Here is a 27,581-nt window from a genome sequence, read left to right as displayed (position 1 = left end):
CTTGTTTTGGGGGGCACATGGATGGCTCAGTCGGTTAAATGTCTGACTCTTGATCTCCACTCAGGTCATGATCTCACAGTTCATGAGTTCGAGCCCTGCATCAGGCTCTGTGCTGACAGTGTGGAGTGCTTGGGATTCTCTCTCTCTCTCTCTCTCTCTCTCTCTCTCTCTCTCTCTGCTCCTCCTCTGCTTTCACTCTCTTTCCCTCTCAGAATACATAAACTTAAAAAAAAAAAATCATCGGGGCACCTGGGTGACTCAGTCAGTTAAGCGTCTGACTTGGACTCAGGTCATGATCTCACAGTTCATGAGTTTGAGCCCTGCATCAGGCTCTGCACTGACAGCTCAGAGCCTAGAGCCTGCTTCAGATTCTGTGTCTCCCCTCTCTCTCTTCCCCTCCCCCTCATGCTCTCTGTCTCTCAAAACTGAATAACGTTGTAAAAACCAATCTAAAAACTGCATTGATTTTTTGATGCAATAAACATGCATCAATAATTTTAAAAAACTGAATAATGTTAAAGAAAAAAGATTTTTTTTAATTTTTTTTAAACGTTTATTCATTTTTGAGACAGAGAGAGACAGAGCACGAACGGGGGAGGGGCAGAGAGAGAGGGAGACACAGAATCGGAAGCAGGCTCCAGGCTCTGAGCCATCAACCCAGAGCCCGACGCGGGGCTTGAACTCACGGACCGCGAGATCGTGACCTGAGCTGAAGTCGGACGCTTAACCGACTGAGCCACCCAGGCGCCCCCCCCCAAAAAAAAAAGGTTTTTTTTTAATCATCTTGGTTTTTTTTTCCTGGGGTAGAGAGAACAGTATCTTCTGTGCCTCTGTAAATAGTCGATTTCATTTGCCAGGTCACTTTCAAATGATCTCAACTTAAAGATGAATATGCATCATGGAAATAAAAATATGTTTTCCCTAATTTCTTTTGTCTGATAAAATAACAAAGAAAAATGCTTGTGCTTGGGAGAGGTGGTTTTATTACAAATAAGAGGACTTTTTCTTCTTAACAGAAAAACTGTGGGCAAAAACCGAGGGAGCCCATTACGTTGAAGAGATCATGCCAGTGTGCTCACTTCGGCGCACATAATCTAAAATTGGAACGATGAAACACAGAAGATTAGCATAGCCTCTGTGCAAGGATAGTACATAAATTTATGAAGCATCCCACATTTTCATTGTACATCCCCGAAACTAAGATAACACGGTTAATTACAATGGAAAATAAATAAATAAATGATTTTTTTTTTAAAGAGGGATCATGCCAACAGATTTTTTTTTTCAAAGATTCAGATAAATTCATGGATAAGAAAGGGAAAGCAACTTACAGGGAACACTTAGATATTGGAGGCCATTATACCTAGCCGTGAGATGGTCTCTACTGTGACATTAAAAACATAGATACTAAACTAATCTGTAACTGTTTTATTATGTGTCATGATCTTATTCTGACCTCCAAAAGCTGCATTTAATATGATCAAACACAACGGGATTCTTGTTAATGCCTCATTGATATCATTGTCTTTTTCTGCTCTTTCCTGGCCAGATGAAACCGTGCTTCACCATCTACTGAACAAATGAGCAGATTCAGAATGAAATACTGCCAAGTACCCAGACCCCCATAGGACACTCACCATGCACCCCTACACACACAAAGAAGCCCCTCCCTGGCAGTTCTCTCCAGTTTATGACCTCATACAAGGCAGTAGAAGGTTCACCTTTTTTAATGACAGTGAATATTTGTGAGCACTTACTAAACTGTTTGTACACATTAAAACCATCCAAGGGAGGTGTTGGATCCTTCTGTCTTCAGGTGAAGATACTAAGGAGTCCGGCAATTCGCCCAAGCCCTCCAGTGCAGGGAATGGAGGTGGCATGCTCTCCCCTCTACCCCCACAGCCTTAGGAATAGTAGTTGTTATTCCCTACCTGGTAAGGTACCTGTCAGAGTCAACCCCCTTGCGTTTATACCATTTTCTCAACACATGTCTAGAATTTGAAATGTCACAAGGCGTCTCTTACCCTCAACGTTACGGCTATCATTTGGCACATTATGTGGTCTGGGTTTTTTAAGTGTGTTATTGATTTCTTGGAGCTGTAAATTTCTCACCCTTCACTCAGATGGGTGGAGAAAATGGACACTTTTTTAAATCTTGCCTATCATTCTTCTTATTGTGCCCACAAGCACCCACCAGCCAGTAGTAGCAGAGGGAAAACATTTACGTTTTAGTGTAATCCAGTCATCTGTCTGTCTGCGATTTTGAGGTATCTTTTGAGGTAACATCTCTTTTCAGGACTGCAAGGCAGAGCCCGCAGCCAGGATCATTCAGGAGACACAGCTAGATTTCTGCTTGGGACTCCCAGGTTGGGATAATGCCGGGCTTTCAGAAATTCCCCCATCTTCCCACCTGCCTTCAGATGGGATACTCACTCACAGCAGTGGAGAAAGGGATCTATGGTCTAGGTGGTGTCCTTTTGCTTTTCTGATCTCTACATCAACCACCCTATTTGGACTGATCACTTCTCTCTATACTTACATTTATTTCTTCTAATGTTTTTTTGTTTTTGTTTTTGTTTTTTGTTTTTTTTTTTAGAGAGAAGAGAGGGCAGAGAGAGAGAGAGAGAGAGAGAGAGAGAGAGAATCCCAGCCAGGCTCCACACTGTCAGTGCAGAGCCTGACATGGGGCTCAAACCCATGAACTGTGAGATCATGACCTGAGCCAAAACCAAGAGTCTGATGCTTAACCAACTGAGCCATCCAGGAGCACCTATGCCTACATTTATAGCACAAATTTACATTTATAATTACAGTGCTTCATATAACTTGTGGTTTGGTCTCTTTGGCTTGCTCTGGGCCTAGCAGTGCTCACTGGTTAATTTGGTTCCTGAACGTGTTGTGTGTGTAGGGGCCAGGGATAAGTCACCCCTAGATGCGCCACTTTGGCATGCCAATTATTTACAATTATTTAAAGCTAAAAGCCATCAAGGCCCAAAAAGCTCTGGAAGAAACTTTGGCCTTCCTCTTAACCACCTAAAAGAATTTAGGGATAGAGGACCTGCTCCAGGAAGAGAGCTATTACCATAGATCACTACATTATATGAACTAAATGTGGTAGACAGGGAAGAACCTAGCAAGACTTGTTTGACCAAAGTCCTCTCTTGGTCCCATTGTTTCTGAGCAGCCCAACAAACACTGTCTACCAAACATTTATTCCTTTCATCGCCTTGTGAATTGCATTCCCTCCCCCTGAAGTCTCTTCTCCTTAGTTCAGGATGACACATATACCTCATTTTGTTTCCCTGTCTTTGGTATCTCAGGTTTATGTGCATTCCCCATAAACACAAAATTAAATTTGACTTTCTCCTGTTCATTTAATGTCAGTTTGATTCTTAGACAAGCCAGAAGAATTTGGAAGGGCAGGGGAAAATTTTCCCTCCCCAACAAATGTCTCCTGTGTGATCCTGGCCCAGGGGCTCTGCCTCGCAGCCTTCAGCTACATGGTGACATCTGCCGCCCTGGCCCCCCCAACCTCCACCCCAATCTAGAGCAACTTCCTCTTAGAGGAAGACTCTAAGCAAAATTAGAGTCTCAGCAAAATTTCATGTGTTTCCTAGAGATTTGGGAGCCTTCTAGATCTTCTCTAGACCCTCCACTAAACAAAGGTGAGTGGGAAAGCTATGCTTAGGTCCCTCCTTTATGCCTAACAACAGTGGGTCACTGAGTTTAATTGGATGTGGTTTCTGTCACAAATTAGGGGGGAAATTGCAAATAATCCCCAACCCTCAAGAACAAAATATCAATCAAGGATGCAGCTCCCTGCCCTTGGCATTCCCTTCATATTATTTAAATATTTTAGGCCAGAGAGGAGAGGTTGAGATGTCTCTCACTCCCTACATACTCTGCCTCTCTTGTCCTTCCTTATCCCATAATCCCTCAGGAAATAGGATTTCATTCCATCCTTAGGGCAGCAAGTCTCATGGATTCATAGGTAGATGGGGGTGTTTATTTACCTTTATGGAAGAAACTCTGATACTCTGATCCAAATTATCTCTGTTTGGTTCTTGATATGCTTAAAATGTGAGAAAACTGTCTCTTCCTCAACAAAGTCTGTTGTTGCAAAATTCCTGCAAAATTCTGTCTTCAACGGCAGAAATTGAATGTTAATTCTTTATGCTTTTTATACTCCTACTGTAACAACCCCTTATGAATACCTCACCTCAGCCATATGAATTCCTCAGGGTATAGAGGAAAAATACATGGAAAAAGATAAAAAAGAAAAACACAAATATTTTTAAGAATACCACTCTAGTTACACTCATCTTTTCTTAACTTTTTTTCTAACTAAAACAGTGGACAGTTTTATTTTCACATTTCACAATACAAATGAAAGTTGCTTTTTTTTTTTTTTTTTTTTTTTGGTCCCACTACTCCCCTGCCAAAACTATTCTCTCTTTGATCAGAAGGGGGAGTAAGTCTTCCTTGTCATATTGTTAGAAAACACAGTAAGTCACAGCACTGGGATCTCCAGGTGAGGTAGGACACGTAGTATAAAATGGAGATAAAGAGGTTCCCATCTCTCCTTATCTGCCTGGTCTAGTCATTCCTGAGCACCATCAGGGGACGGGTGAGAGGTCTCATCATGGGGGACCCAGGCATTAGAGGCACACAGCCTCTAATAAGCAGCCTCATTCCAAAAGCCAGTCCCACTGGCATCTACCCAGGGGGAGGAGAGCCCATCGTTGGCATCATGGAAGGGCCCTCCATATGGGGTATTGGCATCATACCCGGATGAGGAGGACCCAGGAGACTTGGGGGAGTCAGGATCTTTGCCCCTGGAGGAGGGGGAGCAGGAGCAGAGAACAGAGTAGGAGGTATCTTTCCTTGTTGAAATGCTGAGGCTGTTTTGTTGATCAGATCGGGTTCTGACAGTAGGCTTTCACAGTCTCTTTGTGTTTCTTACCGCCTCAGTGTGTCTTTCTCACAGATGAGAGTCATGGACGAGGTGTGTGTCACAGGGGTCGCCATAAAACATAGGCCTGTTGCTCTGTAGGCATTGGCCACTCTGTCCTGAGCCGCCCGGAAATGACCCAACTACACTCATATTTAACGGCTATAAGTGTGTGCATATTTTCTATGACTCTTTTAGGTAAATACTGCTTCTCCTTTTTTTTTTCTTTAAAACGTTCCCCTATTCAACTTCAGAGCTGTTCTTTTATCCCTTATGCCACTTACGAGCTTTTCCGTTGACCTTTCTCTAGAGCAATAACAAGTACAGGTAAGTCTTTTACTCTTGATATAAAACTACTAGGAATAATTAAACTAAAGTCAGAAAGTGTTCCTCATCTTCTTATCATTTAGCAACACTTTGCTTGAGGTATCATTTCATTTCTGAGGCATGTTTACCCCCGTTTGTGTGATTCTGATGGTCTGACTTATCGCGCATTCAGTGGGTGTGGATTTCCATGGCTGAGAAACTTACCTCCACAGTTTCAGTATCAACAACAGTAGCAAGGCAGAAGCAAATGCCTAAGAGCTTCACTCTTCTGAAGGCAGCAAAATGAATACAGCGCACCAAAGAGAAGCAGCATGAGTTGCTCTAACGACATGTGGAAGATGCACAGAAATGATGGTGGCTACCGTGCATCCTGAAAACATCCTAGTTCTGAGGGAGGCCCAGCAAAGTGGGTGTGGTGGGGGGCGGGGGGGGGGTAAAATACTTGGAGTTCTCACTTTCCCACACAGGCTGGGGGCAGACCCAAGCCGGGCACTCACACCCGGGCACAGAACCCTGAGCTGCCTCCTAAGACACTAAGACAAGGGAAGCTAAAGCCAAGAAGGTTGGTTAGGATTTGGAAACTCCAACCAACCAACACTCTCTAAAGCTGATCGGAAGCAGACTAATCTGAGAAAGACACTGTCATCAGAAAAAAATTTTTTCAACCGGCATTAATTTATAGGTTCTGTGTTTCAGACTGTGTCCAAGCCGGTGAGAAGATCCTCCTTGTTCTTAAGCTGGGAGACTCTTCAAGGATGAAAACATTAACCCAAATAAGAATAATGCTCCATGGCACAAAAACAGACACATAGACCAATGGAATAGAATAGAAACCCCAGAACTAGACCCACAAATGTATGGCCAACTCATCTTTGACAAAGCAGGAAAGAACATCCAATGGAAAAAAGACAGTCTCTTTAACAAATGGTGCTGGGAGAACTGGACAGCAACATGCAGAAGGTTGAAACTAGACCACTTTCTCACACCATTCACAAAAATAAACTCAAAATGGATAAAGGACCTGAATGTGAGACAGGAAACCATCAAGCAGGAAAAGACCTCTCTGACCTCAGCCGTAGCAATCTCTTACTTGACACATCCCCAAAGGCAAGGGAATTAAAAGCAAAAGTGAATTACTGGGACCTTATGAAGATAAAAAGCTTCTGCACAGCAAAGGAAACAACCAACAAAACTAAAAGGCAACCAACGGAATGGGAAAAGATATTTGCAAATGACATATCGGACAAAGGGCTAGTATCCAAAATCTATAAAGAGCTCACCAAACTCCACACCCGAAAAACAAATAACCCAGTGAAGAAATGGGCAGAAAACATGAATAGACACTTCTCTAAAGAAGACATCCGGATGGCCAACAGTCACATGAAAAGATGTTCAACGTCGCTCCTTATCAGGGAAATACAAATCAAAACCACACTCAGATATCACCTCACGCCAGTCAGAATGGCCAAAATGAACAAATCAGGAGACTATAGATGCTGGAGAGGATATGGAGAAACGGGAACCCTCTTGCACTGTTGGTGGGAATGCAAATTGGTGCAGCCGCTCTGGAAAGCAGTGTGGAGGTTCCTCAGAAAATTAAAAATAGACTTACCCTATGACCCAGCAATAGCACTGCTGGGAATTTACCCAAGGGATACAGGAGTACTGATGCATAGGGGCACTTGTACCCCAATGTTTATAGCAGCACTCTCAACAATAGCCAAATTGTGGAAAGATCCTAAATGTCCACCAACTGATGAATGGATAAAGAAATTGTGGTTTATATACACAATGGAATACTACGTGGCAATGAGAAAGAATGAAATATGGCCTTTTGTAGCAACGTGGATGGAACTGGAGAGTGTGATGCTAAGTGAAATAAGCCATACAGAGAAAGACAGATACCATATGGTTTCACTCTTATGTGGATCCTGAGAAACTTAACAGAAACCCATGGGGGAGGGGAAGAAAAAAAAAAAAAAGAGGTTAGAGTGGGAGAGAGCCAAAGCATAAGAGACTGTTAAAAACTGAGAACAAACTGAGGGTTGATGGGGGGTGGGAGGGAGGGGAGGGTGGGTGATGGGTATTGAGGAGGGCACCTTTTGGGATGAGCACTGGGTGTTGTATGGAAACCAATTTGACAATAAATTTCATATATTAAAAAAAAAAAAAAGAATAATGCTCCAACGCCACCCAAACTGTAGATACCATGTAATTTTGCAATGTAAAATACACTAAGCTCCTGAGGCATCTGGCTGGCTTAGTCAGTAGAGCATGTGACTCTTGACCTCAGGATCCCAAGCTAAGGTCCCCACATTGGGCATAGAGCCTGCTTAATTTACAAATAAAAAAAAAAATTTCAGGGGCACCTGGGTGGCTCAGTCGGTTAGGCATACAACTTCAGCTCAGGTCATGATCTCACGGTTCATGGGTTTGAGCCCCACGTCAGGCTCTGTACTAACAGCTCAGAGCCTGGAGCCTGCTTTAGATTCTGTGTCTCCCTAGCTGTCTGCCCTTCCCCTGTTCATGCTCTGTCTCTCTGTCTCTCAAAAATAAATAAATGTTAATTTTTAATTAATTAAAAAATAAATTAATAATAATAAAAATTTTTTAAACTCTAAGCTCCTAAATGGATAGCTATTCACCCCTGTTCATGTAGCATTATTGACAACAGCCAAACAGTGGAAATAACCCAAATGTGTATCGACAGGTGGATGGATAAACAGAGTGGGCTATTCATACAATGGACTATTACTCAGCCTTGAAAAGGAAGGAAATCGTGACACAAGCTACAACATAAATGAAACTTGATGTCGTGGTAACTGACATAAACCAGTCACAAAGGGACAAATGTTAGATGGGGTACTCAAATATTCAAATTCACAGAGACAGAAAGAACTGAAGTTGCCAGAAGCTGGGGAGAGAGAAGAATAGGAAATTAGTGTTCTATGAGTTGAGTTTCCATTTGGAAAGATGAAAAAGTTCTGGAGATGGACAGTGGTGATGGTTGCACAGGACTGTGAATGTGCTTACTGCCAATGAGCTGTGCACTTAAAAATTGTTCAGGGGCTGGGGCGCCTGGGTGGCTCAGTCAGTGTCCAACTTCAGCTCAGGTCATGATCTCACAGTTCGTGTGTTCGAGCCCCACATCGGGCTCTGTGCTGACAGCTCAGAGCCTGGAGCCTACTTCGAGTTCTGTGTCTCCCTCTCTCTCTGCCCCTTGCCTGTTCACACTCTGTCTCTGTCTCAAAAATAAATAAACATTAAAAAAAATTTTTTGGGGGGGCGCCTGGGTGGCTCAGTCGGTGAAGCGTCCAACTTCGGCTCAGGTCATGATCTCGCAGTCCGTGAGTTCGAGCCCTGCGTCGGGCCCTGTGCTGACAGCTCGGAGCCTGTAGCCTGTTTCAGATTCTGTGTCTCCCTCTCTCTGCCCTCCCCCGTTCATGCTCTGTCTCTCTCTGTCTCAAAAATCAATAAACGTTAAACAAAATTTAAAAAAAAAATTTTTTTAATTGTTCAGGGGCACCTGGGTGGCTCCATCGGTTGAGTGTCCAGCTCTTGGTTTCGGCTCAGATCATGATCTCACAGTTTGTGAGATCGAGCCCCACATCAGGCTCTGTGCTGGCAGTATGGAGCCTGCTTGGGATTCTCTCTCCCTCTCTCTCTGCTCCTCCCCCACTTGCACTCTCTCCCTCTCTCTTTCTCTCTCAAAATACATAAATAAACTTTAAAAAATTGTTAAAAGGGAAATTTTACATTATATATATTTTACCACAACATAAACACACACACACACACACACCCTCCCAGAACTGTGTCCTTGTTCTGAATATAAAATGTTCCTCAAATATGCTCTTGTACTTGCTTATGTACGATTGAGGATTTGATTTTCTTTTTAAGGTCCCAGTCCTGGAAAGCACACTTTCACCCGCTGTAAACCCACTTCCTCTGCCTCAGGGGCACCCTCCTCACATTGGATTAGAGGACGCAGAGGAGGACCCCAGGACTTCTGTCTCTCAGGCTAAAGCATCTTGGTCCCATTCTGACACGTCCCTGCTTGCCCCAGGTGACAGCTACCACTCTTGGTGACAGCTGAACCCAAAGGGCTCTTTGCCTGCTCAGAAATCAGCCCGGCAATGACAGGTATCACTCTGAACATGCATTAAAGATTCAGAACAGTTTGAAACAGTGTGAGACAGGGAGGGAGGACAGCCAGGACCTCCAGGGCCTCACCCTAGCTCTTGACTGAGGAAGCGAAGTGAAGGGTCCTGATGGGGAAGTTAGATAATACAGTAAAATCTTGGTTTGTGAGCATAATTCCTTCTGGAAACATGCCTGTAATCCAAAGCACTTGTATATAAATGCGAATTTCCCTGTAAGAAATAATGGAAACTCATGTGATTCATTCCGCAACCCAAAAGTATTCACATAAAAATGATTACAGCACTGTAATATAATACAAAATAATAAAGAAAATACAAACTATAAAAAAATAAACTAATTAACCTGTACGTACCTTTGCAAACCTTCGTGGCTGGTGTGAGGGAGGTTATTATGGAGGACGACTATCATGATCACTAACGGAATCACTGCTATCTTTTGGCTCAATGGAATCTTTTTCTTTTCATGCAACTGTAACAAGGGACGTATCCAATGACACTTGCTTTTGCCTCCTTTTAAGGATGTCAAGGAAATGTGACATTACACTGATAATCACCCACAATCCTGCAGTGAGAGAGAAAAGAACCATTGGCTCAGTTGCATTCATGTGACATTCAGTGTCACGTACAACTCCTATTACAGGACATCGCTCGTTTATCAAGTTAAAATTTGTTAGAAATGTTTGCTCATCTTGCGGAACACTCCCAGAACAAGTTACTCGCCATCCAAGGTTTTATTGTACTCTAGTTACCCTTCCTTCTGACCTTGCACAAAACCACGTGAATGTCCCCCCCCACCCCCCGCCCCACCGGTGTGGACCCTAACCTGCTCGGAAGTACCATATTACCTCTGAGTCCAAATGCCTTCAACATGAGTTGGAGTAAGGGTTACAAACTGAGGCAGTAAATCCATCTGTGGCCTTTAGAAAGTACCTTCTATCAGGAATTGGAATGTGACTAGAAACATGTTGAGGTCCTTTCATCCTGACAGCCCTATGTGCCTGGTCTTCATCCTGGCCCCTCTGTCAACCACTCATCTGTGTGGAGGACTCCAAGTTAAGCTTCAGGGATGCACTTCCCCACTTGTCATAAAATCTCATTGCAGGGGTGCCTGGGTGGCTTAGTCGGTTGAGTGTCTGACTTTGGCTCAGGTCATGATCTCACAGTTTGCTAGTTCCAGCCCCGCATCAGTCTCTGTGCTGACAGCTCAAAGCATGGAGTCTGTTTCGGATTCTGTGTCTCCCTCCCTCTCTGCCCCTCCCCCACTCATGCTCTGTCTCTCTCTCTCTCTGTCAAAAATAAATAAACATTAAAAAAATTAAAAATCTCATTGCAGGCAGGCACACATCTGGTTCTTCTTTCTTGGGGGTTTTAAAAACAGGTTGGAAATCTCAAAAGAAGTTATTGGATAAAAACTTCTTAGCTGGATCAATGTAATAAATTGATTTTTTTTTCTTTTTTTTTTTTTCTTTTTTTTTTTTTAGTAAATAGACTTTTTGACAAGAATAGGTCAGTCCTGGTGTCCTTGCAGAATTTGTTCATTTCAAATCTGTCTGTGTGTTCCAGGGCTCACAGTGACAGAGTCTCAAACCTAAGACCTTTTGTGGGAGATTCAAGGAAAGAGGTGAAAACAATACCATATGAACAGGAAATAGGAGGGCACTTGGGATTGGCTCAGCTCAGGCTTGAATTAAACCATTCATTAAAGCTCTGAATTTTCTCTAAGCATTTGGCAGCAATTTCACCCACAAATGGCTTACAGTATCACTTAATTTCCCATTGGAGCTCTGGAGGAAATAATGATGCTAAGAATAAAATGAAATAATAGATGTGTAAGCACCTAGCTCAGTGTCTGGTACCATGTCAGCGCCTGGTTGAATTTGAAAAACAGTAATATCGTCTTTCATTCAACCAGTTCTAAAGCCATTTCTGTGTCGACACTTGATGGCGGTGTTGAATGGCAATGTTAAGTTGTCTGTTGGTTGCTTCGGTCTCCAATACATGTAACTCCTGGGTGTGGGAAGGAAGGCACGCAACAGGGCTCCTTCACCTACCACTTCACAGAAAGAAAAACCTAGAGGGTTCAGCTCAACTCTCTCTCCTAACCTCCAAAAATAGTTATGCTTCAGGAATGAGACAAGTCTAAGATAGAGCAACAGGACGAAAAAATCACATGAATCCACTGTCCCCACCCCTCCCCAGTCCTGTCCATAATAGGATTAAAAATGCTTAAAGGGTACAGTAGACCCCATGAAGACATGACTCACTTATCTTGTGGATTTAGGGAGACAGCTGCAGCCTCCTTGCACACCGTCTGCACTCTCAAGAGTGAAAGAAAATTGCCAGACCAAGACAACCGTATTGATACTGGCTTGTTTTTTCAAAGGATAAACCCTTACATGACAGAGCTTGGTTTTACGAGCCTAAATGGGAAAAGGTTCCTCAGTAGATATTGGAGTGCTCCTTATTTATAACTTGTTCAGCTAACGGCATGCTTCTTATGTCACCTGAACCACCTGAAAGTTTTGTTGTTGTTTTCACTGTTATTGTTTGAGAGAGAGAGAGAGGGCAAGTGCCAGCTGGGGAGGGGCAGAAGGAGATGGAGAGAGAGAATCCCAAGCAGGGCTTGAATCCACGACTGTGAGATCATGACCTGAGGCAAAACCAAGAGTTGGACACTCAACTGACTGAGCCACCCACATACCCCAAGAAAGATTTTATTTTTGATGTAGGCTTTTTGCTTGGAGCAGTAAGCCTAGGCTTCATTTCCTGTGTGCTTTCAGCATTATTTATTTTTCTTGATTTCTCTAAAACACTGTTGTCTTAGATTCTACTCCACCTCAGAGCCATTTTTATTCTTTAAAACCAGATAGGTGGTTTCTTTCCTTTGTTTGTTTTTGTTTCCTGACTTTTGTGTTTAGTGGGAATGAAGCCTCATGCTAGGGTATTCCTTGTGAGATAACCCGGTATCCTCTTATTATCTGCATTCTAATTTCAGAAGGCTCTAGAACCACCCTAGACAATGTGTAGGCAGAGAAGAGAAAAACTGCAATGAAACTACTACTTGAGCGGGATCTGTAGAGAAGACAGAAATGTCTAAATATGTTCATACCCTCTCTCTTGGTCACCAAAAGAACACTAATTTTCTTTTTTTTTTTAACATTCATTTTTGAGAGACAGAGACAGAGCATGAGTGGGGAGGGGCAGAGAGAGAGGGAGACACAGAATCCGAAGTAGGCTCCAGGCTCTGAGCTGTCAGCACAGAGCCCGATGCGGGGCTCGAACTCATGGACCACAAGATTATGACTTGAGCTGAAGTCAGACGCTTAACCGACTGAGCCACCCAGGCGCCCCAAGAACACTAATCTTCTAGGTGTAAGGCATCTTTCTTTAGCCCCCAACTGTGTCTCCCCCTCTCAGAACCATTTTACGAGGAGATTGAAAGCTTTGGTGAGAGACTCTGGGTTTGGGCTGGAGCACACGTTCAATGCTCAAAACATTACAATTCTGTCTTAGCCTTCACCTCCTGCTTGCCCAGGGCCTCAAGGTCAACCAGGGGTTGAGGCCTTCTCAGGTCTTTTCTGGGTATGCTCACAGCCTGGCAGATGGCTTTCTAGATTCCCAGGAATAAGTCAAAGCTTTTCAAAGCCTGCTGTGTATATCTTCTTTCCCAAATTTTCCTTCTAAGTTTCGGCCAGGCTTGTTTGTCCCAGCTGGTATCACAGCTTAAAGCAGCCCAGAAGTCAAACAATTGCTGCTTATTGTTCTTGACAAACACCTTGGAGATAGAGCCTTTCCCATAGTTTGGAGTCGGGTCAGGTAACTACAAAACCATTCCTCTTACTAATTGCATTTTGTTTCAAAATATATAGTTCTTTTTCATTAAAAGTATGCTATTTGTGTTAAAATGTAACTAGTGCTTTTTCAATGAAGTAATATAATTCTTACTTTTCTCACTTTTAATATTGGCTACATTCAATACTGATAGATTGATAGATATAACCCATATAAATGACATGTCTTTTGGGTCCTCAATGATTTTTACGAATGTTAAGGAGTTCCAATATCAAAACACTTTAAAACTACCAGCTTAGCTAAAAGTAAGAATCTAAAGTTAAAGGATTTTTCCTTTAACACTTTAAAACTACTTCTCCATTATGTTCTTGCATTCCATGTCATGGAAGAGAAGTGAGCATCAATTTTATTCTTGTTCCTTTATGAGTTATCTGTTCTTTCTTCCTGGAAGCTTTTAGAATTTTAACTGCTTTTTAGCTCTTAAATTTTATGGTAGCGTATGTAGGTGTAGGTTTCTTCTTACTTTTCCTATTCTGTACTCTATGAATTCTTTCTACTTTCGCTCATTCTGGAAAGTTCTCAGTCATTATTCCATAAAATATTTACTGCTCTGTTTATTTTTTTCTTCTCCTTTGAAGCTTTCTATTTTTATACAGACGCTAATATCTCTTTATTCACATCTCTTTACTTTTTGTTCCTTTTCTTAATCAGTGGCAGTTCCTCAAAGTAATTATATAGGGTTCTAATTAATGTTTTTATATTTTTTGAGTTCTCATTCTATTCTATTATCTTCATCTCTTTCATTGTGAAACATGAAAACAGAGGAAAATACATAAAACATAAATATACATAGTTTAACAAATTATTGCAGAGTGAATATTCATACAATCACCCCCAAGGCTGACTTCATGGGGGTGCAGTTACACAGGGACTCCCACTTAGAGGGGCTCCATGCTTGGTCTGATGACCTAGTGTCACTGGATATTTCTAATAATCTTAAAAACAAGGGACCCCACATTTCCATGTTGTATAGACTCCACAATTTATGTAGCTCCTCCTGATGACCATCCATGTCAAGAAATAAATAATTGCCTTATGTCCAAAGCCCCACCCTGTCCCTTCCCAGTTACAATCCCTTTTCTTCCCACGAAGATAAGATCTATCTTGACTTCTATGGCAACCACTTTATTGATTTTCTTAGAACTTTACTAGCTGTGTATGATCCTCAATACTATAGTTTAGTTTTCCCCGCCTTACTGAATATTTCATATTGCAGCACATCATCACGATTACAGATGCCACTAAAATACTATTTGTGAAAAATTATAGGGAATGGAAATCCTGACAAGATGGCTGATTATCATAGGCTCTTGCTTCCTCCTCCAAACCAACCCTGAAGATGTCACATAGAAAAGAGCCATGGGGCGCCTGGGTGGCTCTGTCGGTTAAACATCCAACTCTTGATTTCATCTCAGGTCATGATCTCACGGTCATGGGATCGAACCTCCAAGCTGGGTGTGGAGTCTGCTTGGGATTCTCTGTCCCTCTCCGTCTGTCCCTCCCCCACTCGCACACACTCATGTTCTGTCTCTCTCTCTCTCTCTCTTTTCTCTCTCTCAAAAAAGAAAAATAAAGAAAAGAGTCATGAATGGAGCTAAGGAATTAATGTAAAAAGAAAGCAGCATGTCACAATGATGACCTAATAAGGTACCTGCACAAACAATAATGAGCAAGCAATCCCACAATGAACGTGTAATAAATGTCCAGGAGAAAAGTACCTGGTGCAATAAAAGCACATAATGGAGATCTGACCAAGCCTGAAGTGTCTGAGATCTTCCCAGGAGTAACTTTTGCTCTGAGGTCCAAAGGACTTAACTGAGATGAGATCTTAGCTTTTGGAAGGAGCACGACAGGGCTGAAGGATTCTAAGAAGACAATATGTAGCAAGCAGACGAACCTGGAGAGAGAAGCAGGGTCCAGATCAGACAGGCTTTATCCCAAATGCAAAGATTTAAAATAGGTTAGTGACGTGATCCAGTTAGGTTTTAAATGGTTACCTGAGTTACAGAGAACGTACTGGCAGAGAAAAGTGGAAAAGAGAGACCCATTACATGGCCCCAAAGGCACTCCAGGTGAGATATGCTAATGGCTCATCTAGGGCAGTGGCAATGAAAGGGAAGAGACATAGATTGATCTGGAAGATATGAAGAAGTAAAATGGTCAGTTGTGGTTGGGGAGGTTGAAGCCAAAGGATGTATCCGGATTAAGAACAATGCCCAATTCCTGACATGCACATCTGGGGGAATTGTGGCAACTTTCGCTGAGTTAGGAAACCCAAAAAGGGGAACGTGATGGGGGGGGGGGTTGCGGGGGGGGGGGGGTGTCCCAAGAGTAAGCTTGGTAGAGTTTTAGACATGGTGGTTTAGCTTTCCTTGGAGACATCTTGTGGAAGTGTTGAGTGGACAGTGTGGACCTTAAAAGCCTTTCACGTGGCTTCAGGGGCTCCTGGGTGGCTCAGTCGGTTAAGCCTCTGACTTCAGCTCAGGTCATGATCTCACAACTCATGGGTTCAAGCGCCCCCCCCCCGCAACCCCTGCCTCCCATCAGGCTCTGTGCTGACAGCTCAGAGCCTGGAGCTTGCTTCAGATTCTGTTTCTCCCTCTCTCTCTGCCCCTCCCCTGCTCATGCTCTGTCTCTCTCCCTCTCTCAAAAATAAACAAACATTAAAAAAAAAAAAAAGCTTTCATGTGGCTTCAGATCACACACAGGAGTTTATCATTTAAGAAAGAAAAAAGAAACAGAAGGAAGGAAAGGAAGGAAGGAAGGAAGGAAGGAAGGAAGGAAGGAAGGAAAGAAGGAAGGAGGGAGGGAAAGAAAAGAAAAGGCACAAAAACAATAGTTACTTTGTGCATCTTTCTTATTCCTTTCTCCAGTTCCTGGAGAAGCTAATGAAGTCACAGAACTATTCTTACTGGGACAGTCTCATTCCCAGGTCATGACTCTATCTGAAGAGCTCTATAACCTATAACCTCTGATATACAACTATTCCCAGTCCCTGGACATTAAATAATACTAATACCAATAATAAAAATAATAATACATTTAACTCAAAACAACTCGAGAGAGCTCCTTAAAGAGCACCGTATAGATTCTGACCTCTTCTTTTTGGGTGCCTACAAACATATTGAACATAGGTGCTCATGGAGAATGATGATGAGACTGGACACAGAGCTCTTTCTCAGTAAAGGAGAGCAGTTAGGAAGAAGAATCTGACTTTCTGCATCAATAGTTTTTCAGACAGTATGTGCATCACTTTTCCTTAAAAGGCTGCAGATGTATTCCATATGAATGTAATACTTCAGCACTAATCATTAATAATTCAAGAGTTCCCACCATACCACTATTCCAACAAAGTCTGATGACTTCCATTGCATCAGTGATCAGTGTTTAAAAATGGACACTCATTTTACTCATCTCACAAGGGGGGGGGGGGGGGATAAGTAATCTACCATGCTAGCATGTTAGCCAAGGTCAAGACACTCTTCAAGCTTTCCCTTTGTTCTAATAGCAATGTCCCATATAGAAACAGGCGTTTCTTACTTGCCATGTCTGCTTCTCCTTGCATGATAAATAAAATTCTCTTAGCACCAATTATTAATTTATTAATTATCGCCAAGTAAAAATCTGTTAAAAATACCCAGAGGATGGGTCCTGGAGGTTCACAGCCGCAGATCCAACAGAGTTTATGAATTTGTTGCCAATGAATTAGGAGGCTTCCATATGCTCAGAGGCCATTATCTGAACCAAAAATAAAATTTCTAATTATTTCCATCCATAAAATGTCCAGCAGAATGCTATGCTATGCTAATTTTAAGAATATAGAGTAATGTAACAGATGTCATGGGTGGGCCACTACCTAGGAGGGACAAAACCCTTCAGTGAAGGAAGTGGTTTTTTTGGCATTATCATATTTCATGAGTTATGAGCTCCTATTATTGAATAAGAAACAACAGTGCATTATTGGAATGTCCTCTCTCGCCCAGACTCTGAAACAGGTGTTTTCCATGGTATCTTGTTCAATCCCCACAATTTACAAGGTGCATATGACCTGTGTTTTACAAAGGCAAATCCTAAACACATTAAGAAACTTGCTCCCAAGTCAAGTGCATAAGTAGACAGCAGAGCCATCAATTAATGCTTCATCTCTGGACCACAGAAACTCTACAGGAAATAATGGTAAGGAACAACTGGCACCCTGCACATGTTAGAAATTCTAGAAGGAGAAAAAGAAATCCCCCAATGATGAAAATTTTCAATGTGCTTTTCACTTCAGGTCAATTCTTGGTCGCGTCAGGATACAGAGAGCAGAAAAGACCTAAGCCACGGAAATCTTGTGAAAAGCTCCAAATCTGCTTCACCAATTCCTTTTCTTGTTTGGTGTAAGAGGTTAAATTAGGTTGCCAAGAACTAATGCACAAAGATCTAGCATTAACTTGAGTTACAGGGGAACAATAGTCAAACAGAATTAGAGTCCACAGCACATGTGAGCAAATGACTTCAGAATTCTTCCAATCTCCCTCTTTCTCTACGTGCAAACCAGGAATTAGACATTTCCTCAAGACAGAAGAGCAATGACAGCTATCACATTTTCACAACAACTTTTTTGATCGTTTAACGTCAAAACCCCTTGCTTTAGAATCTCTCTGCCACAACCTTCATTTTCCCCTCTTAGTTTTTGGGTTTCTTAATTTTTTTTCCTTTCCATAGAAACCTAGGCTTCATATAAAATATTTTCTTATGAAGCTGAGGGATCTGCTGTTATGGGAACACACTGGTTCTGTGAGGGTGCTCTCTTAGGATCCTGGCCACTTTGAAAGTCGTCTTATTCTGGGAGCAGGTCACCAATATTGGGTAGCCATATGATCCCTTTCAAGGTCATCTCCTTTGCCATCTTTTGGAATAGAAATGTGCCCAGCCAAGGTCTCCATATTTCTCCCTGATCCACCCATGAGATTAATCCATCAAGTTAAAGATTACTAGAATCCACTAAATTCCATTTTTGAGATCTGTCCCTTCCCAATATCCAAGGATACAGCAGTCAGCTAAGTATCCCTCTTCAATTTGGTTTAAATGACGTTGTATCTAGAAGATATTCTTTAACCTGTGACATGGCATTTAGCTGTTTCCTAGTTTCATTATAGATATTGCCCTCCTATATTTGATACATTGTATTCATTTCCATAGTTTTCAGGGACAGGAATAAGTTAAACTTGCTCTTATTTTATCATCTTTCCAGAAATTTCTCCAATATGAATATTTAAATACTGGATAAAATATTGAATATTCATCAAAGTTTGATTAAATATTGTATATTTAAATAGGCAGAGCCATAGAGTCTGGGTAGCTCAGTCAGTTGAGCATCCCACTCTTGATTTTGGCTCAGGTCATGATGTCACAATTCATGAGATCCAGCCACACGTCGGGCTCTATGCTGACAGCGTGAAGCCTGCTTGGGATTTTCTCCCTCCCTCTCTCTCTGCCCCTCCCCCGCTTGCTCACTCTCTCTCTCTCTCAAAATAAATATTTTTTAAAAATTTTTAATGTTCATTTTTGAGCGAGTGAGTGAGCGAGGGAGACAGAGCATGAGCAGGGGAGGGGCAGAGAGAGAGGGAGACACAGAATCCGAAGCGGGCTCCAGGCTCTGAGCTGTCAGCACCGAGCCCATTGTGGGATTCGAACCCATGAACCGAGAGATCACGACCTGAGCCAAAGTCAGACACTCAACCGACTGAGCCACCTAGGTGCCCCCCAAATAAATATTTTTTTTAATTTAAATAAATAGGCAGAGCTATACACTACTGAATATCAAGAAAAGATACCAAAAATGCAAACACCTAAAACCTCTTCTGATGGTCAGTGTTGAGAGTACTTACCTAAGCTTTGTTTGAGTGTGAACCTTTGACACAGGCTTGAGAAATCATGTCACCCACTCCCTTTTAAACACTGGCTTACCAGTACTGGTCTCCTGTGCAGCATGCTGGGACCCTATAGGAACACAGAGTTAGCAGGGAGGGTAACCATTCTACTAAGACATCCTATAGATAACCACCGACAACCTGGGTGGTTAGGCAGGCAGATTTGCTTGCACCGTGAGCAGGAACCACAAATCGGTGCTTTGCATGCCATTTAGTAAGGAATTACTTGATGAGCAGTGGAAATATCTTCCTAGAGTATGAATTTCATAGTTACACACTGCATATCAACTGAACCTGAACCACAGTATGAAGCAGCCCCAAGACCACATGGCCTGGGTCACCAGACTACACCATAACCCTTGTCACAATGGGCTACTCACTTCTCTGCAGGTCCCACAAACATCCCTCTACCCGAACTTTTCCATTTCTGCTTGTCGATGTTACCCATCTTTCCAGATCCAACTCAAATGCTTTTCCCCCTCCGTGAAGCCTTTATCGTTGCTTTCTCTGATCAAGATTATCCTTTCCCTACTTTGCATCTCTATTTTACCATCTGTCCTATGTCTCCATTCAGTCAATCATTAGTGTCCAGCACCTATGATCGTCCAAGCCCTATTCTAAGGAGTATGGCCACAGTACCAAAAAAGGCACAGTTCTTGTTCTAGGAGCTCATAGTCAAGTGGATGATACAAAGTAACAATCAAAAATAATTTTATGTCAAGTGCAGTTTGATGCTGTGAAGAAAAATTAAGCTAGGTAAAGGGTAAGATGACTAGAACGAATGACCCTGGAAGGGGTCAGAGAAGACTTCTCTGAGTATGTGACATTTGAGCAGAGACCAAATGGAGTGAGGGTGTGATCATGGTAAGGTGGGTGGAGAGCCTCTGGAGTAAACAGAATAGTTGCAGAGGCCCCAAAGCAGGAATTAAATGCTCTACTTACTTAAGGAACAGTAAGGGGATGCCTGGGTGGCTCAGTTGGTTGAGCATCTGCCTCTTGATTTGGGCTCAGTTCATGATCTCATGATTTGTGGGATCGAGCCCCACATTTTGGGCTCGGTGCTGACAGCGTGGAATCTGCTTTGGATTCTCTCTCTCCCTATCTCTATCTCTGCCCCTCTCCTGTTCATGTGTATATACTCTCTTTCTCTCCCTCTCTCAAAATAAGTAAACATTTTCTTCAAAAAAGGGAACCATTAGAAGGCTAGTGTTGCCTTGGATGGTAGGGAAGACAGAATGGAAGGAGATAACGTTTAGGAAGGCTAAGTGGAGTAGAGTCTGATAGGCCTTAATGACTTCAGGAACTGCTCTGGACACCTCAACATTCTTTTCTTGGGTGAACTCCCACCATCTCCCATGTGTCTCTATTGAATCTCCATCACAACACCCTACTTGCTCCCCAGCTACAAAACACATTGCCCACGTCAGGTCTCCTCTCATCCAGTCCACAGTGAGGAGGTGATCATGTGACACAAGCAGGGTCAAAAGTTTCAACAACTGCATTGCCACCTTGTGCCAGAGGCTGTCTGCACCCCACTCACCACTGCCAATGGGAGTCCTCATTGTCAAACAATTCATGCATAATCCAGATCCAGAATCTTATCCCAGCATCTGCATTTTGAGGTCAGACTCTGAGGAGGAGAATGGTATCCAGGAGTGTTCTGATGATGGACGCCTGAAAGGGGGAAGCAAGGAAGCAGAGTTGGCCAGAGGAAGAAGATGAGCCTCAACGCAGTCCCACTGGCGGTCTCCATGCTTCCCATGGGAAGTCTTGATGCTGGGATGACCCTTCAGAGTTATGCTGAGTTGGGACAAGATGACTGAGGCTTTGTGTCCTGGGTATTAATCAGCCACTGGAGATGGGCCACTCTGGGTAGGGGACATGACTTGGGCAAGGCAGTTCTGTTCAGCTGAGGCTGAAGACCTGTGAGGATCTGACACCTGAGGACTTCTGCCAGCAGCCCACCCAGTATGGGGGAATAAGTTCCTCCTTCCCAAAGGTGTACAGAGTAGCTAATCATGGTGTTCATCAAAGAAACTATGACTAGCAGTAAATCATGGATTCTTATGAGACTGTTTTAAAGCAGACATACATACATAATAAAAATGTCAATGTTCTGGGGTGCCTGGGTGTCTCAGTCAGTTAAGCGTCCAACTCTTGATTTCGGCTCAGGTCATGATCTCACAGCTCATGAGTTCAAGCCCCACACTGGGGACCCGCGCTGACAGTGCAGAACCTGCTTGGGATTCTCTCTCTCTCGCTCTCCCTCTCTCCCTGTCCTGCTCATGCTCTCTCTCAAAAATAAATTTAAAAAAATTTTAAATGTCAATGTTCACCTATTAGGTAAATGCCTAAAGACTGTCAACTATAAAATGCTTAATTCAACTTAATGTTGTGATAGGATCAAATGGAATGAGAGACTGAAGTACCTCATGTCAAGCTTGGCACTCAGTATATGTTTTCAAACTAAGTATAATAAAATGTGACCATTAATGTTCCAGTTCAAAAATCTACACGTAACTCCAGCATCATAAACAGATGTTTGTGAGGAAACTCATACTATAGACATTCAGTGAAGCTTCTGGTTGAACAGGTCAGGGCTTGGACTGAAAAAAAGATGGAAAGAATAAAGAAATTTTAATGAAGAGTCTGTTTACAAAGGAGGAGGCAGAATTCGGGAAACATGAGGCAGAATGAGGCACCCCATGACTAGCAATAACAGAAAGATACTACCACCCTTAGGCTTGATGGAACAAGGGAAGGAACGAGAAGTTACTAGAAACAAGAAAGTCCTAACTGTGGCAGAGAGCTCCCTGACAGGAGCTATGGCTTTTAGCAGCAGATTGAGGACACGGCCAAGCTACCCAGTGACCCAGCGGACAGTAATGCAGGGAAAGAAGTTCTCCAGCTCTCTCTCTCTCACCTTCTCATCTCATGCTGGTACCTCCCATTGGCCAAACCCAACAAGAAGTCAGAGTAAAGGGGTGCCTGGGTGGCTCAGTTGGCTAAGCATCCGACTTCAGCTTCAGGTCACGATCTCATGGCTCTTGTGTTTGAGCCCCATGTTGGGCTCTGTGCCGACAGCTCAGAGCCTGGAGCCTGCTTCCGATTCTGTGTCTCCCTCTCTCTGCCCCCCACCCACTTCCTCAAAAAGTTGTCAGAGGACATAAAAGTCAGCATCCCAGGCACAGTTAGAAGCATGGGTCTGTAGAGACAAGTGGAGACCATTTCACCACAGCTTGCTGAAATTCAATACACGACATTGAGTTTTAGATATAGTCAGGTATGTGTATCATTACAGATGAAATTGTTGTTGTTTTTAAGGACACTTTATTGATTCATATTGTTAGCTTTGGTGGGAATGGTATGAATGGTGAACACTTGGGTTCTTCTCTTGGTGTGTCTGAGGAGATTGCCAAAGACAGAAAAGATCTAGAAACAAAGAGAACGGGGAAGTGGGGGAAAAAGAAAGAAAGAGAGAAAGAAAGAAAGAAAGAAAGAAGAAAGGAAGGAAAAAAGAAAAAGAGAGAGAAAGAAAGAGAGAGAAAGAAAGAAAGGAAGGAAGGAAGAAAGGGAGAGAGAGAGAAAGAGAAAGAGAAAGGAAGGAAGGAAGGAAAAAAGAAAGGAAGGAAGGAAGGAAGGAAGGAAGGAAGGAAGGAAAAAAGAACGAGAGAGAAAGAGAGAGAGAGAAAGAAAGAAAGAAAGAAAGGGAGCAAGCAAGCACATCTTTTGAAGACTTAAGCGTGTCCAGACTCTTTTTGGGGAGAAACATAGAAGATTGTCCCCGAGATAGGTGGATCCAAACCACATCCGTGGCCACTCTTCGTGTCTTTGTTTAGTGATCTGTACACAAAGGATGCTACAGAGAATCTGTCCAGCCACTTTCCCAGAGTGGTCTTCGCATTTGACTTGGGTTTTCTCTCTCTTCCGGTCTGAGGAATGCAAACATCAATATTTATAGCACTTCCCTTATGTGTCATCAATATTGCTTACACATATATTTATAGGGTTACCACTGGCTCTGGAAAGAACATAATGCACATAATTAAGATATGTCTAAAGCCAACCAGGGAAGGGGGTAGGAGAGGATTAGTCACAGGGAAGAATCTGCCCAAGTTCCCTCCTTAACTAAATAAAGCCCTCTTCAGCAACACCACCAGCTCCCAGGGGAAAAGGGCCAAATTTCATGCCATGACTGTAACTGAAATATACAAATGTCTCAGAACCAAAGAATCTAAAGTCTACAACCAGTACCATCCCCAGTCCTATGGGAGCCAGGGGCACATCTTTCAAGTACACTTTGGTAGGAGGAGAGCCCCAATTCCAGGGCATCCTTTTGACTTTTTAAAAGGTCTGGTCCCGGTCAAAGCTCTCCCTTAAACTTTGGGCATCAGGGTGTCTATCTATGAAACAATAAGACTGAACTACATGATTTCAAAAATTCCTCCCAACCTAAAATGAACTTGAGAACTTGCCATTAAACCACTGCGCTTTTTCCACTCAATAAATCAATGAACCTCGCTATTGGTGTTTGAAAATGCGTACAGCAGCACCATCTAGCGGACAAAAGGTAGTAATACTAGCGACGATTAAGACCAATGAAATGAAATTTCACAAGGATAAAGTAATTTTTGTGGGACATTCCAGGGAAGATCTCTTAACTTCTTTGTAGATTGTGGCCCTCTTGGAGAATCTAACAAAAGTTATGGACCCTCCTGCCACCCAACAATGCAAAAGGCACACATACCAAAAATTCTGTGGGAATTTTGTGGGAATATGGGAACTTCCCCAGCTCTCCCCAATCATGCATGGGCCACAGTTTAAGAACCTCCTGTAGGGACACCTGGGTGGCTCAGCCAGTTAAGTGTCCCACTTCAACTCAGGTCATGATCTCACAGTTCATGAGTTCAAGCCGCACATCGGGCTCTGTGCTGACAGCTCAGAGCCCGGAGTCTGCTTCAGAATCTGTGTCTCCCTCTCTCTCTGTCCTTTCCTCTCTCTCTCTCTCACTCTCTCTCTTTCAAAAATAAGTAAACATTAAAGAAAAAAAAGAACCTCCACTGTACACATTGTAAGGAAAGTGAAAAATGATCCTATAATCATCAGGAATCAGTAAATGTTGTAACAGAGTTACAATTTTTTTTAACTTAACCAGAAACCAAACCTCCTTTTTTTTTTAATTTTTTTTTAAGTAGGCTCCACACCCAACATGGGACTTGAACTCATCATTCAGAGATCAAAAGTCACATGCTCTACTGGCTGAGCCAGCAAGGCACTCCAGATCCTTCTTTTTCCTACTGCGTAACAGAAAGAGTACCCACTTGCCCAGTCATTTGCTCCTACCACCTCTGATTCTTGACAGGGTGTGACAAAGATACAGGGGATGTTATGCCCAGAATTTGTGATCCTCAAAGACCACCAGGGAGCCCAGTCCGATGCAAAAGCAAAAGAGCCTTTATTCGAGCTAGCTCGAGCTCAATCCCCTACCTGCATCTACGATGCAGCGGTGAGACACCGGGGAGAGAGAGCGACTTTCAAAAGCACAAAGGTTTTATAGGGGTCTAGGGGCAGTTGGTGAGGTAATGGCTGTGGCCTCAGCCGAGTGGCTGGGGAAGGGTCATGGCCTCAGCCGATTGGCTGGGGAATGGTCGGAGCCCTGTTATGCAGGTCGCCAGGCGTGTTTTGATCAGGAAGTTTGAATGGGTGAGCCGGACGTTACTCAAGGGGAGGAGGCGTGGTCTGAGGTGTCTGCGATTTTCCCAGAAAGGGGGCATGTCGGGGACATAGTCACTCAAGGTGGAGGACACAGAACAAGATGGAGTGGGCCGGCGTAGGTCCGCCCTTTCAGGGAGGCTGGAAAACTGTTGAAAAAGAAGTGAGAATCTAGCACTGGCAGTACCCAGTAGAAGCAGAGCCAGGGGTGTGGTCCTGATCCTACCTTTCCTGGGCTCTAAGTCCATCTACCCCTGCCTGTTTCCATACCTCATCCTTCAAATCCATCAATTCTGGAAGCTGTTTGACATCCTTCCAATAAAGCCCTTCACCACTTTGAGTCAGTATGTGTTACTTACAATTAAGTAACACCAAAGGTTGTGATTGATACATACACCAAATCCATAGGGGTGAACTGAAAAGGTAAACTCTTCCTCAGTGCAACATACTTCATCATGTACTTAATAGCACTTTAACTTAAAGCAAAAGACCAAAAACTAATCAAAATTTCCAGAAGCCACGTCTTCTCTAAGGATGATCAAAATATTGGCGGAACATTATAGGCGTCCTTCTCTCGCGGGATGATCCTGCATTATGCTGTTTATACAGTCCTCCAAGAAATCATTTCTTGTTTTGGTATTTTCCCCTACATTTCACACCAGAATTTGGTTTAATACAATCTCAAATCCTTTTTGGAACAAGACAGAGTCTTTTACATATTTATATACTCACATAAGGGTTTCTGATGTTTAGCCAAGATAAATTAAGGGTGGATGAAACATGTTCTTAGGAAAAAAAAAAACTCATAACTATAGAATTGTTATATAATTCTATATATAAAAAATTATGGCCAGGGGCACCTGGGTGACTCAGTCAGTTAAGCATCTGATTCTTGATTTCAGCTCAGGTCATAATCTCACAGTTCATGAGTTCAAGCCCCACGTTGGGGTCCATGCTGATTGTGCACAGCCTGCTTGACATTTCTCTCTCTCCCTCTCTCTCTCTCTCTCTCTCTCTCAAAAATAAATATTTAAAAAAAAATTATGCCACATGGAAAAGAAAGACCCACCAACAGTAAAAATAGGTGTTTGGTTTTTAAACCCAAAGACAATAGGCCCAATATTTTTTAAAGATGATTTTCTTGATTTAAAAATCCTTTTGAAAAAATTTATCCAGGTATAGCTAAGACCATTTCCATACCCAAATCATTCTGTTTAAGGAACCATATGCTCCACTGCTAGCTAAGTATACTTTAAAATAATGTAATATAATTGTTCATAACCTTTCATCTAGTAATACCACTGCTGGGTATATGTCCTAATGGAATTATTTAAAATAAGAAAATGTTTGCATTAATACTAGGAAAAAAAGACAAAATTAGGGATTTTATTATAATGAATGAAATTTATTAAATATCACATAGCCATTACTATGAATGAATTAGAAGTCTGAAATAGCATGGGAGCAACATTATCATATAACTTTAGATGAAAATAAATAGAATAAAATATTGCTCCATACTAAAAAGAGACTAGGTAAAATTCATATTGAATGATGAATTTTTCTCATCGTTATTTTCTTTACTGCTCTTAGTAACTTTTTAACGTTTATTTATTTAATTTGAGAGTGACAGAGACAGAGCGAGTGGGGGAGGGGCAGAAAGAGAAGGAGAGAGAATCCCAAGCAGGATCCACACTGCCAGCACAGAGCCCAGTGCAGTGCTTGAACTTAGGAACTGTGAGATCATGACCTGAGCCGAAGTCAGAGGCTTAACCAACTGAGCCACCCAGGTGCTCCTGCTGTTAGTAATTTCTTAAACATTTATTAAAAACCTGATAGGCATTGTGCAAGAAACTCGGTATATAAAATGGAAAGGTTCTCCACCTCCAGGGAGTGTATGGTCTGTGGAGCAGAAGAAGGCAGCACATGAAAACAAGGAATACAATTACTCTGATGAAAATATGCAAATTAGGAAAAAACTAGACCAGTACCTAGGAGTGGAATGCTTTTAATGCTTTTATGTGTATGTTTTTATGTGTATGTTTTACTTCTTCAGAAAATGCCCAACTGTTTTCTAAAGTGGTTCTATCATTTTACATTCCCACCATCAGGGAATGTAAACATCCTTGCCAACACACTAGTTGCTCTAACAGATATGTAATGGTATCTTATCGTGGGTTTTAGTTTGCATTTTCCTAATGCCTAATAGTGTTGAGCATAATCTCATGTATTTATTTGTCTTCTGTATGTCTTTTTGGGCGAAATATCTTTTCAACATGGCCCAGCTTTTTAATTGGGTTGTTTTCTTATTGCGGTTTTAAGAATTTTTTTTAGGTATTCTGGATACAAGTCTGTTATTAGATATATGTCTTCCAAATATTCTCCTGCAGTCTACTGCTTGTAACAGTGTCTTCTGAAGAACAGAAGTTTTGGGGTGCTGGGTGGCGTTCAACTTTGGCTCAGGTCATGATCTCATGGTTCGTTGGTTTGAGCCCCACATCAGGCTCTGTACTGACAGCTCAGAGACTGGAGCCTTGCTTCAGATTCTGTGTGTCCGTCTCTCTCTGCCCTTCCCCTACTTGTCCTCTCTCTCTCTCTCTCTCTCTCTCTCTCTCTCTCTCTCTCAAAAATAAAGAGTGAAGAACAGAACTTTCAAATTTT

General features: G+C 42.5%; 1 protein-coding gene and 1 non-coding gene across 10 annotated transcripts in view; one reads left to right on the top strand and one right to left on the bottom strand.

Moving 5' to 3' along the window:
• Window positions 1-862: 862 nt before the first annotated feature.
• YTHDC2 (YTH domain containing 2) overlaps window positions 863-27,581 on the bottom strand; it is a 104,841-nt gene continuing 78,122 nt past the window's right edge. For 2 of the 9 annotated variants that reach the window (XR_006216013.1, XR_006216008.1), the window contains one exon: window positions 22,885-23,140. The gene's annotated coding sequence lies outside the window, so the exon portion shown is untranslated. The other 7 variants (XR_006216016.1, XR_006215998.1, XR_006215997.1 and 4 more) reach the window with 7 other exon arrangements.
• Window positions 1,070-1,180, top strand: LOC122232090. The gene has a single exon (XR_006209441.1). It is a non-coding gene; the product is annotated as a U6 spliceosomal RNA (small nuclear RNA).

This window comes from Panthera tigris, chromosome A1 (assembly GCF_018350195.1).
Source record: "Panthera tigris isolate Pti1 chromosome A1, P.tigris_Pti1_mat1.1, whole genome shotgun sequence".
Taxonomy (NCBI): domain Eukaryota; kingdom Metazoa; phylum Chordata; class Mammalia; order Carnivora; family Felidae; genus Panthera; species Panthera tigris.
The sequence above is the reverse complement of the archived record's forward strand: the minus strand, read 5'-3'. Positions and strand labels throughout refer to the sequence as shown.